Raw genomic sequence first — 16,242 nt, 5'->3', positions numbered from 1 at the left:
CACAGCTCGGCGCCCCCCGCCACGACGACGCCGCAGCCGCACAGCTCGGCACCCCCCGCCACGACGACGACGCAGCCGCACAGCTCGGCGCCCCCCGCCACGACGACGCCGCAGCCGCACATCCCGGCGCCCCCCGCCACAACGCCGGAGCCGCACAGCCCGGCGCCCCACGCCAGACCACCCGGCAGACCCCCGGAGCACCCCACGCCGGGCCGCCCCGGACCATAGCTGTCGGGTCCCCACCCTCCCGCCCCTTGTCTGATTTCCATGGTTCTGCCCCCCTTTAGGACCGTCTGGAATTCGGTCCTTGAGGGGGGGGTTCTGTCACGGTTTGGGTCTGCTCTATGTCTTATTTTATAGTTTTCATGTCTCTTGTGTTCCTGGGTAACTTCACTTCCTGCCTTGTCCTGTCTTCCCTTGTGATTGTCTGCCGTGCCTGATCGTTTCCACCTGTGTTCAATCACCTGCACCTCCCTTGTGTATTTAAGCCCTGTGAGTCCCTTGTCTTGTGTGGCGTCATTACATGTCGACGTTCTTGTGTCCTGTCACGTAAGTCAAGTCTATGTTTTCAAGTCCAGGTCCCTGTTTTGTTGTCCGTTTTGTTTTTGCCTCCTTCCTCCCCTTTTTTGGTTGGAGTGATTTTGAGTTTGAGTTTTTTGATTATTAAAGTCCTTTTATTTTCTAATACTCCGCATCTGAGTCCTCCCTCCTTGCCCTCGACCCCGCGCCTTGACACGCAGTGTGCTCTTGAGACTGTAGTCTCTAAAAGTTGCATTTTGCAGGAAGAAATATTAAACTATGTGCGTAGGGAGCAATTTACAAAAAACACCTTTTTATGATTTCGAAGGAAGTTGGGTCATCTATGGTATTTTGAGAGGATTTTATTTTGGGATGGTACATCAGAATGTCCTGGTTATCCCCAAATGACACCTTGGGGATGTGTACTATGTGTCTGAAGTGAAAGAAAGGTCATGAAAGTATTGATTGTTTCCTTTTAAATCTAATCTGAAAATGACCATATGTAGTCTGGTAATTTTGAAGGAAATTGGCTCATGTATGGCGTTTGAAGAGGCTTTTATTTTGGGATGGTACTGCAGAATGTCCTGGTTATCACCAAGTCACACCATGCTGATCTGTACTCTCTGCCTGACGTGGAATAGTCATGAAAGTATTGATTGTTTCCTTTTAAATATATCCTGAAAATGACAAATTGTAGTCTGGTGATTGAGATATTGAAGGAAATTGACTCATCTATGGTATTCTGAGAGGCTTTAATTTTTAATGGTACATCAGAAGCTCCTGGTTATATGTTGACATAAAAGGCCTAAGACCATGATAATGTCAAAGGTAAAGTTTTCAAAGCAGCATTCCCGGCGTTGCTCGACCGCTGACTTGTGAACGCTTTTAATTTTTTTTTAAAGCAAAGTCAATATTTAGCTTTTTACCAGCCTTGTATGAGCCATAATAAAGTCATCCTACATCCTACTTCAACAGGAAAATGCCCAACTCACTAGTTGATGTCTAAAAAAAACAACCTGCTTTCTGTGCCTCAAAGACATTTGGGTTCCTATTTCTAACTAGGCCATTGCAAAGGAAGTGGGGTGCAAAGTGCACGAGTTTTTTTGTCGTATACATCTAGATGTTATTAAGAGAGTAATCCTACTTGGGCAATGTGCTAGAAAACCTGACAGAACTATGTATTTCGCGCTACGCCACCAAAAACCAGTTGTCTTGGCTCACCGTGAACCAAAAGGTTTTCTCAGCCAATCACAGCGCGAGAAATGTTCTGCCTTCCGTTTCCACTATACGCCTTCCGTTTCCACTATACGCCTTCCGTTTCCACTATACTTTCGCTCATACACACATACATTCTCCTCATACACACATACATTCTCCTCATACACACATACATTCTCCTCTTACAGACATATACTGTATTTTCTTTACACATACATACATTTGTTTGTGAGAGTGAGAATATATGTATGTGAAAGGAGAACATATGTATATAAGAGTGAGAATGTATGTATATAAGAGTGAGAATATATGTATGTGAAAGGAGAATGTATGTAAATAAGAGTGAGAATATATGTATGTAGAAGGAGAATGTATGTATATAAGAGTGAGAATATATGTATATAAGAGTGAGAATATATGTATGTGAGAGTAAGAATATATGTATGTGAGAGTACCAGAATGAATAATGTCTTGAACGGCCCCTCATAGTTTAATCGCTGGATTGAAATGTTCAACCTCAGATATGCTTGTGTTGTTTTTGTCCGAATGCTTGACTCTTTTCAAACTTATTCTCTATAAATAGAACAGGATTCATTCTATTAATTGATGCTGAGCAGTGCTGTCACACCTGAGGGCCCTTTGTCCGATTAAGGCCGCAGGTCTTTCAGCAATATCTCTGCAGTTTGTTTCCTCCCATGACAACCATTTATGCGGAAGTTAAAAAAAAAAAATCAGTGGCAGGATGTTTGTACTTGTATGCGGTTCCTGGTGATGGGAGGAAGCGTTTCATTCTCTTCTGCTCCATTTTGTACACAAACACAGGGACTGAATAATTGACGAGCAGTTCACATGTCCTGCACCGCACCCGGGGAACCGGCTTCAAGGGCAGAGAACGGTCAGGACGGGTCGGCTCCGGTGTAACTGTTATTTGGTATTGGCATTTGGTAGTATGGTGTAATTATTGGTTTTGTGTCCGCAGCTGTCCTATTTTTGCAGTAGACTATGAGAGTTGATCTTAAATGCTCCCTCAAGTTTGCATGACATCAGATGCGCAAGAGACTGGTTGAACCAGGACCAGTTGGCGCTTTCTTCTCATTAACTTTCAGCGGTCCGGTCAAAAGAAAAGTGTCAAAAATAACTTGAGAGGCTCCTCCATCTTCCTGTTTTTGGAAGCGATGTAATTGAGTTAGCTGACAGCCCATTACTTACGACTGTCTGGTGGTTATGAGTTGGTTGTCTGATTTTTAGGGTCCTCGCTACGAATAGTCGCAAAGGAACCAATTGTATATCAAGGAATTATTATTATTATTATTCTCACAAACTGCGGGCTTTTTGGGGCCTTTATCATATTCAAAAAGTTGTTAAATTTGGCATGGATATCTGGACTTTCCATCAAACTACCTTAATCAAACTAGAATTTGAAATACTATAAAATGTAGTCATATGTGCAATGAGTGCAGAAGTGCAATAAACAATAAATATAAACCGACTAAAACTATATAGTTAAAAATCGAAACTTTGTCCATCCTGTTATTTGGGAAAAGTGAAATCTGGATTGGTATGATACGGTCCTCTAGTGACTAATTCAGTTCCCACTATGCCAGACATCGTTGGTCAGTCAGCAGGATCAATGGGTCTCCCCCGACGGACTCGTGGATAGCAGAACTTGACACAGACAATAACCAGATCAATCAAGTTCTTTAAAACGATGAAACGATCGAGAATGGGGTTTAGACCAGAAAGTCATATGGCAGGGACACCTTGTTCATTTGTTTTAACCATGGTTTTATTTCACCTGGGTTTTGTTTCATTAATCAAAGTTGTAGAGAAAAATGTGTTATGCTTGAGGGCGCCCCCCACGAATTTGATAAAGTAAGGGCCGGCTCTGACTGGAGCAGACACTCAGGGGCGAGGCCGAGGAGCGGACTGCAGCGGAAGACAGAGAAAAAGAAATACAAGTTAAATCTGTTGCCCTTTTGACCCGTGTGTCCGTGTGTCTGTACGAAGGAATCCAACGCAGACAGGTGGCATCTCTGCTACACAAGCCAATCCACTTTTCTATGTTGATAAGAGCATTAAAATGAAAAGAAAAAAAAAAAAAGAAGGGACATTTAGAATGAATAAATTGTGAATTGAATTGTGACTTGCGAATAATTGTGATTAATTTTGAGTTAACTATATTGTAAATGCAATTAATTGTGATTAAATATTTTAATTGTTAGGGATAGTGACAGCACTAATGTATGTGTGTGTGTATGTATGTATATATATGTGTGTGTGTATATATATATATATATATATTGGAGAGCGATTCAAAAACACATGTATATACACATGTATATACATATATATATATGTATATACATGTGTTTTTGAATCGCTCTTAGTCTGGACTCTCCCCTGAGACCTGTTGTCCTTTGGCTGCCCGACAGAAACAACACAGATCACAGGATCACTGAGCCACGCAAACTCCTCCACCACGTTAAGGTGGCGATTCACGGAGGAGTTTTTTGTTTAATGTGGGAAACCCAATAAGGGAAAAACCCACAGGTGGGGGTGTCTTTACCCCATATATACATATATATGTATATACATGTGTTTTTGAATCGCTCTTAGTCTGGACTCTCCCCTGAGACCTGTTGTCCTTTGGCTGCCCGACAGAAACAACACAGATCACAGGATCACTGAGCCACGCAAACTCCTCCACCACGTTAAGGTGGCGATTCACGGAGGAGTTTTTTTTTTAATGTGGGAAACCCAAGACGGGAAAACCCACGGGGGGGGGGAGGGGGGATGGGGGATGGGGGAGAGGGGAGGGGGGGTATCAACCCTGGGTGTTAGTGGGGTTGAAGGGGGAGGGGGTGTTTTTTTTTTAATGTGGGAAACCCAAGAAGGGAAAACCCACAGGGGGAGGATGGGGGATTGGGGATGGGGGATGGGGGATGGGGGAGGGGGGAGGGGGGAGAGGGGGTATCAACCCTGGGTGTTAGTGGGGTTGAAGGGGGAGGGGGGGTCTTTAGCCCTGTCAACCGCCGGGTGTTAGTGCGGTTGAAGGGGGGGGGGGGGGGGGGTCTTTAGCCCTGTCAACGCCGGGTCTTAGTGGGGTTGAAGGGGGGGGAGATCTTTATCTTGAAGGGGGTAGATGGATGAGGGGATGAGGTGGGAGATGAAGGAAGTTGTTGTTACCAGTCACAGGCACGTTGATGTTGACGCCCTGGATGGTCTCCTTTTTCTTGTCTTCCCTCTATTTCTTTGTGTCTTTGTCTTGCATCTTGCGTCTCATTTTGTCCAGCTCCGTCTGCCGGTCTTGCATCCGTCTCCCAAAAATGCCTCTCCTCTTTTTTTCTAAGTGGAGGCAGATGTTCTCAAGGACTATTTTGTCGTCCTGTAAATCTTTGATCTTGGAGATGAGGTTCTGATTTCCTTTGGCGATGGTCTCCATGTGTCGAATCTGTGACATCAGGCAAGACTCAGTGAAATCCCTGCTAGAGACCACGTTGTGATGGGTCTCCTCTTGGCTCTTTAGTAAAGCAGCCATAGCCTCTGTCTCGATCTTGAGCTGTTTGCCTTCTTCTTCCAACTGGTGGTTTTTGGCCCGCTGCTCGTGCAGCGCCTCTTGAAGAGAACCGTTGGTGGAGAGTAACCCTGTTACTTTAGACTCCAAGGATTGTTGCTGGTTATCCATTTCTTTGAATGTCTTTTCTTCCAGATCTTCATACTTCTGCTGCAGATCGTCATACTTCTGCTGCCAGGTCTCATTGTTGACCGTGAGTTGAGCACTTTTGACAACGAGTTGTACGGTTGTCTCGATGAGCTTCAGAGATAAACCTTCATTCTCCCTGATAGTCTCGCCCAGAGCATCTGTCTCGATCTTGAGCAGTTTGCCTTCTGGTTCCAACTGGTCGTTTTTGGCCGGCTGATTGTGCAGTTCCTCTTGAAGAGAACCGTTGGTGGAGAGTAACCCTGTTACTTTAGACTCCAAGGGCTGTTGTTGGTAATCCAGTTCTTTGATTGTCTTTTTCTCCAGATCTTCATACTTCTGCTGCCAGGTCTCGTTGTTGACCGTGAGTACATCACTTTTGACAACAAGCTGTTTTGTGGACTCTTTGAGCTGCTGAGACAAACTCTTGCTCTTGCTGACAAGATACTTGTTCTGCAGATGCAGTTCGGCGATGGCCTTTTGCTGATCTTGTATCACTTGTATCATTTTGGCCCTCTCCTTGGAGGATTGCAAATGTGACATAGTGAGATCAGTGACATGCTTTTTCAGGACATGCAACTCAATGTTGGCACGGGAAAGTGCAACATTCAAATCGCATGTATTCGGAGGAGGTTGAGGCAGAGAACCTCCTGCTTTGGGTGTTTTATTTGGACAAGGTCCGTGCAGAGAACCACCTGCTACGGCTGTCTGGTTGTTCCCTTGAGACATTGCAAATATCACTTGTGTTGATCACTTAACGACTGGATCAAAGTGATGAATGTACAAGTCTGTAAGCCCTCAAAAAAGCGTGAAGCCTTTAAAAAGGGTGGTCACTTAACTGATGTAGTCTTTGAAAAGAGTGATGGTGTCTTCAAAAAGGTGTCAGTTAACGACTAATTCGGTCGAAAAATACTCGAGATAGATGGACAAACTGCCTACTAAGTCAAGTAAAAACGCACTGAGCGAATTCTACTGATGTGTTTGGAACACAACAAAGCTATTGATGTCATAGAGTTCTATGACATCATCGTCGTCACGGAGACAGGGGGTAGCCTCATGGCAGCCAGTAAAAACAACAGAAGGCACTTTGTGTAGTTACTAGGGCTGGGAAAAGATAAAAAAATGTAACTTTGTTTATCACATGATTTTTTGTGATTAACAGCGTTTAATCACATTATGAGCAAAATTCAATAATACATGAAAAACTAATTTATTTGTAGTATTTATTTAGAAGCAATGTCATCAGAACAATAAAACAGGCACTCTCGGAGCAACAAAAAGTTAACATACAGTATATAAATCAGTGACCCTGTGATCTGTGTTGTCTCTGTGGCTCGAGCCCCTTGTTGGGCGGCCCAAGGACAACATGTCTCAGGGGAGAGTGCAGACCAGCGATTCAAAAACGCATGTATACACATATACAGTATATATATATACATACATACGTATACATATACATAATTGCTCTCACTATCCCTAACGATTAAAATATTTAATCACAATTAATTGCATTTATGTTATAGTTAACTCAAATTTAATCACAATTAAGTTTTTAGTCATTCTAAATGTCCCTTCCTTTATTTTTTTTTCCATAATTAGGGTCCTCGCTACGACTAGTCATAGAGGAACCTATTGTCTTTAAATTTTTTCTGAATTTTTGAAGATTAGGGGGTGCTGCATTTAATCATTAAAGATGTGCCTTTTTGGCATATTTTCATAATTTCTTACAGTTGTAAAAGACCGAACTCCTCCCAGGAATTAAACCCAATTCTTTTCAAATGCACGCAGTGTCACGGTTTGGGTCTGCTCTATGTCTTATTTTATAGTTTTCATGTCTCTTGTGTTCCTGGGTAACTTCACTTCCTGCCTTGTCCTGTCTTCCCTTGTGATTGTCTGCCGTGCCTGATCGTTTCCACCTGTGTTCAATCACCTGCACCTCCCTTGTGTATTTAAGCCCTGTGAGTCCCTTGTCTTGTGTGGCGTCATTACATGTCGACGTTCTTGTGTCCTGTCACGTAAGTCAAGTCTATGTTTTCAAGTCCAGGTCCCTGTTTTGTTGTCCGTTTTGTTTTTGCCTCCTTCCTCCCCTTTTTTGGTTGGAGTGATTTTGAGTTTGAGTTTTTTGATTATTAAAGTCCTTTTATTTTCTAATACTCCGCATCTGAGTCCTCCCTCCTTGCCCTCGACCCCGCGCCTTGACAGAATGACGCCACCAATACAGGACTCAGCGGAGTGGGGTTCCCAGAACCCGTTCTGGTGGCCCTCCCTGGGTGTCGATCCAGATATTGACCGCCTCATGGCTGTAACTGCTGAGCTACGTGCCGCCATCGTCCAGCTGGCAGCGTCGCAAAGACCCACGACCCCAAACCCGACTCCGAGACCCACGACCCCGAACCCAGCTCCAAGACCCACGACCCCGAACCCAGCTCCAAGACCCACGACCCCGAACCCGGCTCCAAGACCCACGACCCCGAACCCGGCTCCAAGACCCACGACCCCGAACCCAGCTCCAAGACCCACGACCCCGAACCCGGCCCCAAGACCCACGCCCCCGGCTCAAAGACCCCCGTTCCCAGTCCCGATCGTGACCCCTCCCTCCCGCCCTCTTTGGACCGCCTGGAAATCGGTCCTTGAAGGGGGGGTGGGGTCAGGGCCGGCGCCCCCCGCCACGTCGCCGCAGAGGCCGGCGCCCCCCGCCACGACGCCGCAGAGGCCGGCGCCCCCCGCCACGACGCCGCAGAGGCCGGCGCCCCCCGCCACGACGCCGCAGCCGCACAGCTCGGCGCCCCCCGCCACGACGACGCCGCAGCCGCACAGCTCGGCGCCCCCCGCCACGACGACGCCGCAGCCGCACAGCTCGGCGCCCCCCGCCACGACGACGCCGCAGCCGCACAGCTCGGCGCCCCCCGCCACGACGACGCCGCAGCCGCACAGCTCGGCGCCCCCCGCCACGACGACGACGCAGCCGCACAGCTCGGCGCCCCCCGCCACGACGACGCCGCAGCCGCACATCCCGGCGCCCCCCGCCACAACGCCGGAGCCGCACAGCCCGGCGCCCCACGCCAGACCACCCGAGACCCTGAGGCCCGGCCGCCGACCCGGCAGACCCCCGGAGCACCCCACGCCGGGCCGCCCCGGACCATAGCTGTCGGGTCCCCACCCTCCCGCCCCTTGTCTGATTTCCATGGTTCTGCCCCCCTTTAGGACCGTCTGGAATTCGGTCCTTGAGGGGGGGGTTCTGTCACGGTTTGGGTCTGCTCTATGTCTTATTTTATAGTTTTCATGTCTCTTGTGTTCCTGGGTAACTTCACTTCCTGCCTTGTCCTGTCTTCCCTTGTGATTGTCTGCCGTGCCTGATCGTTTCCACCTGTGTTCAATCACCTGCACCTCCCTTGTGTATTTAAGCCCTGTGAGTCCCTTGTCTTGTGTGGCGTCATTACATGTCGACGTTCTTGTGTCCTGTCACGTAAGTCAAGTCTATGTTTTCAAGTCCAGGTCCCTGTTTTGTTGTCCGTTTTGTTTTTGCCTCCTTCCTCCCCTTTTTTGGTTGGAGTGATTTTGAGTTTGAGTTTTTTGATTATTAAAGTCCTTTTATTTTCTAATACTCCGCATCTGAGTCCTCCCTCCTTGCCCTCGACCCCGCGCCTTGACAGAATGACGCCACCAATACAGGACTCAGCGGAGTGGGGTTCCCAGAACCCGTTCTGGTGGCCCTCCCTGGGTGTCGATCCAGATATTGACCGCCTCATGGCTGTAACTGCTGAGCTACGTGCCGCCATCGTCCAGCTGGCAGCGTCGCAAAGACCCACGACCCCAAACCCGACTCCGAGACCCACGACCCCGAACCCAGCTCCAAGACCCACGACCCCGAACCCAGCTCCAAGACCCACGACCCCGAACCCGGCTCCAAGACCCACGACCCCGAACCCGGCTCCAAGACCCACGACCCCGAACCCAGCTCCAAGACCCACGACCCCGAACCCGGCCCCAAGACCCACGCCCCCGGCTCAAAGACCCCCGTTCCCAGTCCCGATCGTGACCCCTCCCTCCCGCCCTCTTTGGACCGCCTGGAAATCGGTCCTTGAAGGGGGGGTGGGGTCAGGGCCGGCGCCCCCCGCCACGACGCCGCAGAGGCCGGCGCCCCCCGCCACGACGCCGCAGAGGCCGGCGCCCCCCGCCACGACGCCGCAGAGGCCGGCGCCCCCCGCCACGACGCCGCAGCCGCACAGCTCGGCGCCCCCCGCCACGACGACGCCGCAGCCGCACAGCTCGGCGCCCCCCGCCACGACGACGCCGCAGCCGCACAGCTCGGCGCCCCCCGCCACGACGACGCCGCAGCCGCACAGCTCGGCGCCCCCCGCCACGACGACGCCGCAGCCGCACAGCTCGGCGCCCCCCGCCACGACGACGACGCAGCCGCACAGCTCGGCGCCCCCCGCCACGACGACGCCGCAGCCGCACATCCCGGCGCCCCCCGCCACAACGCCGGAGCCGCACAGCCCGGCGCCCCACGCCAGACCACCCGAGACCCTGAGGCCCGGCCGCCGACCCGGCAGACCCCCGGAGCACCCCACGCCGGGCCGCCCCGGACCATAGCTGTCGGGTCCCCACCCTCCCGCCCCTTGTCTGATTTCCATGGTTCTGCCCCCCTTTAGGACCGTCTGGAATTCGGTCCTTGAGGGGGGGGTTCTGTCACGGTTTGGGTCTGCTCTATGTCTTATTTTATAGTTTTCATGTCTCTTGTGTTCCTGGGTAACTTCACTTCCTGCCTTGTCCTGTCTTCCCTTGTGATTGTCTGCCGTGCCTGATCGTTTCCACCTGTGTTCAATCACCTGCACCTCCCTTGTGTATTTAAGCCCTGTGAGTCCCTTGTCTTGTGTGGCGTCATTACATGTCGACGTTCTTGTGTCCTGTCACGTAAGTCAAGTCTATGTTTTCAAGTCCAGGTCCCTGTTTTGTTGTCCGTTTTGTTTTTGCCTCCTTCCTCCCCTTTTTTGGTTGGAGTGATTTTGAGTTTGAGTTTTTTGATTATTAAAGTCCTTTTATTTTCTAATACTCCGCATCTGAGTCCTCCCTCCTTGCCCTCGACCCCGCGCCTTGACACGCAGTGTGCTCTTGAGACTGTAGTCTCTAAAAGTTGCATTTTGCAGGAAGAAATATTAAACTATGTGCGTAGGGAGCAATTTACAAAAAACACCTTTTTATGATTTCGAAGGAAGTTGGGTCATCTATGGTATTTTGAGAGGATTTTATTTTGGGATGGTACATCAGAATGTCCTGGTTATCCCCAAATGACACCTTGGGGATGTGTACTATGTGTCTGAAGTGAAAGAAAGGTCATGAAAGTATTGATTGTTTCCTTTTAAATCTAATCTGAAAATGACCATATGTAGTCTGGTAATTTTGAAGGAAATTGGCTCATGTATGGCGTTTGAAGAGGCTTTTATTTTGGGATGGTACTGCAGAATGTCCTGGTTATCACCAAGTCACACCATGCTGATCTGTACTCTCTGCCTGACGTGGAATAGTCATGAAAGTATTGATTGTTTCCTTTTAAATATATCCTGAAAATGACAAATTGTAGTCTGGTGATTGAGATATTGAAGGAAATTGACTCATCTATGGTATTCTGAGAGGCTTTAATTTTTAATGGTACATCAGAAGCTCCTGGTTATATGTTGACATAAAAGGCCTAAGACCATGATAATGTCAAAGGTAAAGTTTTCAAAGCAGCATTCCCGGCGTTGCTCGACCGCTGACTTGTGAACGCTTTTAATTTTTTTTTAAAGCAAAGTCAATATTTAGCTTTTTACCAGCCTTGTATGAGCCATAATAAAGTCATCCTACATCCTACTTCAACAGGAAAATGCCCAACTCACTAGTTGATGTCTAAAAAAAACAACCTGCTTTCTGTGCCTCAAAGACATTTGGGTTCCTATTTCTAACTAGGCCATTGCAAAGGAAGTGGGGTGCAAAGTGCACGAGTTTTTTTGTCGTATACATCTAGATGTTATTAAGAGAGTAATCCTACTTGGGCAATGTGCTAGAAAACCTGACAGAACTATGTATTTCGCGCTACGCCACCAAAAACCAGTTGTCTTGGCTCACCGTGAACCAAAAGGTTTTCTCAGCCAATCACAGCGCGAGAAATGTTCTGCCTTCCGTTTCCACTATACGCCTTCCGTTTCCACTATACGCCTTCCGTTTCCACTATACTTTCGCTCATACACACATACATTCTCCTCATACACACATACATTCTCCTCATACACACATATACATTCTCCTCTTACAGACATATACTGTATTTTCTTTACACATACATACATTTGTTTGTGAGAGTGAGAATATATGTATGTGAAAGGAGAACATATGTATATAAGAGTGAGAATGTATGTATATAAGAGTGAGAATATATGTATGTGAAAGGAGAATGTATGTAAATAAGAGTGAGAATATATGTATGTAGAAGGAGAATGTATGTATATAAGAGTGAGAATATATGTATATAAGAGTGAGAATATATGTATGTGAGAGTAAGAATATATGTATGTGAGAGTACCAGAATGAATAATGTCTTGAACGGCCCCTCATAGTTTAATCGCTGGATTGAAATGTTCAACCTCAGATATGCTTGTGTTGTTTTTGTCCGAATGCTTGACTCTTTTCAAACTTATTCTCTATAAATAGAACAGGATTCATTCTATTAATTGATGCTGAGCAGTGCTGTCACACCTGAGGGCCCTTTGTCCAATTAAGGCCGCAGGTCTTTCAGCAATATCTCTGCAGTTTGTTTCCTCCCATGACAACCATTTATGCGGAAGTTAAAAAAAAAAAATCAGTGGCAGGATGTTTGTACTTGTATGCGGTTCCTGGTGATGGGAGGAAGCGTTTCATTCTCTTCTGCCCCATTTTGTACACAAACACAGGGACTGAATAATTGACGAGCAGTTCACATGTCCTGCACCGCACCCGGGGAACCGGCTTCAAGGGCAGAGAACGGTCAGGACGGGTCGGCTCCGGTGTAACTGTTATTTGGTATTGGCATTTGGTAGTATGGTGTAATTATTGGTTTTGTGTCCGCAGCTGTCCTATTTTTGCAGTAGACTATGAGAGTTGATCTTAAATGCTCCCTCAAGTTTGCATGACATCAGATGCGCAAGAGACTGGTTGAACCAGGACCAGTTGGCGCTTTCTTCTCATTAACTTTCAGCGGTCCGGTCAAAAGAAAAGTGTCAAAAATAACTTGAGAGGCTCCTCCATCTTCCTGTTTTTGGAAGCGATGTAATTGAGTTAGCTGACAGCCCATTACTTACGACTGTCTGGTGGTTATGAGTTGGTTGTCTGATTTTTAGGGTCCTCGCTACGAATAGTCGCAAAGGAACCAATTGTATATCAAGGAATTATTATTATTATTATTCTCACAAACTGCGGGCTTTTTGGGGCCTTTATCATATTCAAAAAGTTGTTAAATTTGGCATGGATATCTGGACTTTCCATCAAACTACCTTAATCAAACTAGAATTTGAAATACTATAAAATGTAGTCATATGTGCAATGAGTGCAGAAGTGCAATAAACAATAAATATAAACCGACTAAAACTATATAGTTAAAAATCGAAACTTTGTCCATCCTGTTATTTGGGAAAAGTGAAATCTGGATTGGTATGATACGGTCCTCTAGTGACTAATTCAGTTCCCACTATGCCAGACATCGTTGGTCAGTCAGCAGGATCAATGGGTCTCCCCCGACGGACTCGTGGATAGCAGAACTTGACACAGACAATAACCAGATCAATCAAGTTCTTTAAAACGATGAAACGATCGAGAATGGGGTTTAGACCAGAAAGTCATATGGCAGGGACACCTTGTTCATTTGTTTTAACCATGGTTTTATTTCACCTGGGTTTTGTTTCATTAATCAAAGTTGTAGAGAAAAATGTGTTATGCTTGAGGGCGCCCCCCACGAATTTGATAAAGTAAGGGCCGGCTCTGACTGGAGCAGACACTCAGGGGCGAGGCCGAGGAGCGGACTGCAGCGGAAGACAGAGAAAAAGAAATACAAGTTAAATCTGTTGCCCTTTTGACCCGTGTGTCCGTGTGTCTGTACGAAGGAATCCAACGCAGACAGGTGGCATCTCTGCTACACAAGCCAATCCACTTTTCTATGTTGATAAGAGCATTAAAATGAAAAGAAAAAAAAAAAAAGAAGGGACATTTAGAATGAATAAATTGTGAATTGAATTGTGACTTGCGAATAATTGTGATTAATTTTGAGTTAACTATATTGTAAATGCAATTAATTGTGATTAAATATTTTAATTGTTAGGGATAGTGACAGCACTAATGTATGTGTGTGTGTATGTATGTATATATATGTGTGTGTGTATATATATATATATATATATTGGAGAGCGATTCAAAAACACATGTATATACACATGTATATACATATATATATATGTATATACATGTGTTTTTGAATCGCTCTTAGTCTGGACTCTCCCCTGAGACCTGTTGTCCTTTGGCTGCCCGACAGAAACAACACAGATCACAGGATCACTGAGCCACGCAAACTCCTCCACCACGTTAAGGTGGCGATTCACGGAGGAGTTTTTTGTTTAATGTGGGAAACCCAATAAGGGAAAAACCCACAGGTGGGGGTGTCTTTACCCCATATATACATATATATGTATATACATGTGTTTTTGAATCGCTCTTAGTCTGGACTCTCCCCTGAGACCTGTTGTCCTTTGGCTGCCCGACAGAAACAACACAGATCACAGGATCACTGAGCCACGCAAACTCCTCCACCACGTTAAGGTGGCGATTCACGGAGGAGTTTTTTTTTTAATGTGGGAAACCCAAGACGGGAAAACCCACGGGGGGGGGGGAGGGGGGATGGGGGATGGGGGAGAGGGGAGGGGGGGTATCAACCCTGGGTGTTAGTGGGGTTGAAGGGGGAGGGGGTGTTTTTTTTTTAATGTGGGAAACCCAAGAAGGGAAAACCCACAGGGGGAGGATGGGGGATTGGGGATGGGGGATGGGGGATGGGGGAGGGGGGAGGGGGGAGAGGGGGTATCAACCCTGGGTGTTAGTGGGGTTGAAGGGGGAGGGGGGGTCTTTAGCCCTGTCAACCGCCGGGTGTTAGTGCGGTTGAAGGGGGGGGGGGGGGGGGGGTCTTTAGCCCTGTCAACGCCGGGTCTTAGTGGGGTTGAAGGGGGGGGAGATCTTTATCTTGAAGGGGGTAGATGGATGAGGGGATGAGGTGGGAGATGAAGGAAGTTGTTGTTACCAGTCACAGGCACGTTGATGTTGACGCCCTGGATGGTCTCCTTTTTCTTGTCTTCCCTCTATTTCTTTGTGTCTTTGTCTTGCATCTTGCGTCTCATTTTGTCCAGCTCCGTCTGCCGGTCTTGCATCCGTCTCCCAAAAATGCCTCTCCTCTTTTTTTCTAAGTGGAGGCAGATGTTCTCAAGGACTATTTTGTCGTCCTGTAAATCTTTGATCTTGGAGATGAGGTTCTGATTTCCTTTGGCGATGGTCTCCATGTGTCGAATCTGTGACATCAGGCAAGACTCAGTGAAATCCCTGCTAGAGACCACGTTGTGATGGGTCTCCTCTTGGCTCTTTAGTAAAGCAGCCATAGCCTCTGTCTCGATCTTGAGCTGTTTGCCTTCTTCTTCCAACTGGTGGTTTTTGGCCCGCTGCTCGTGCAGCGCCTCTTGAAGAGAACCGTTGGTGGAGAGTAACCCTGTTACTTTAGACTCCAAGGATTGTTGCTGGTTATCCATTTCTTTGAATGTCTTTTCTTCCAGATCTTCATACTTCTGCTGCAGATCGTCATACTTCTGCTGCCAGGTCTCATTGTTGACCGTGAGTTGAGCACTTTTGACAACGAGTTGTACGGTTGTCTCGATGAGCTTCAGAGATAAACCTTCATTCTCCCTGATAGTCTCGCCCAGAGCATCTGTCTCGATCTTGAGCAGTTTGCCTTCTGGTTCCAACTGGTCGTTTTTGGCCGGCTGATTGTGCAGTTCCTCTTGAAGAGAACCGTTGGTGGAGAGTAACCCTGTTACTTTAGACTCCAAGGGCTGTTGTTGGTAATCCAGTTCTTTGATTGTCTTTTTCTCCAGATCTTCATACTTCTGCTGCCAGGTCTCGTTGTTGACCGTGAGTTCATCACTTTTGACAACAAGCTGTTTTGTGGACTCTTTGAGCTGCTGAGACAAACTCTTGCTCTTGCTGACAAGATACTTGTTCTGCAGATGCAGTTCGGCGATGGCCTTTTGCTGATCTTGTATCACTTGTATCATTTTGGCCCTCTCCTTGGAGGATTGCAAATGTGACATAGTGAGATCAGTGACATGCTTTTTCAGGACATGCAACTCAATGTTGGCACGGGAAAGTGCAACATTCAAATCGCATGTATTCGGAGGAGGTTGAGGCAGAGAACCTCCTGCTTTGGGTGTTTTATTTGGACAAGGTCCGTGCAGAGAACCACCTGCTACGGCTGTCTGGTTGTTCCCTTGAGACATTGCAAATATCACTTGTGTTGATCACTTAACGACTGGATCAAAGTGATGAATGTACAAGTCTGTAAGCCCTCAAAAAAGCGTGAAGCCTTTAAAAAGGGTGGTCACTTAACTGATGTAGTCTTTGAAAAGAGTGATGGTGTCTTCAAAAAGGTGTCAGTTAACGACTAATTCGGTCGAAAAATACTCGAGATAGATGGACAAACTGCCTACTAAGTCAAGTAAAAACGCACTGAGCGAATTCTACTGATGTGTTTGGAACACAACAAA

The 16,242-nt window shown here is 47.1% G+C and overlaps 1 protein-coding gene across 4 annotated transcripts in view; it reads left to right on the top strand.

Annotated features, from left to right (window-relative positions):
* Positions 1-16,242, top strand: part of specc1 (sperm antigen with calponin homology and coiled-coil domains 1) — a 96,397-nt gene that overhangs the window by 23,985 nt on the left and 56,170 nt on the right. The window lies entirely within an intron of this gene.

This window comes from Pungitius pungitius, chromosome 16 (genome assembly GCF_949316345.1).
Source record: "Pungitius pungitius chromosome 16, fPunPun2.1, whole genome shotgun sequence".
Classification (NCBI taxonomy): domain Eukaryota; kingdom Metazoa; phylum Chordata; class Actinopteri; order Perciformes; family Gasterosteidae; genus Pungitius; species Pungitius pungitius.
This window is presented reverse-complemented; position numbering and strand designations above follow the sequence as displayed.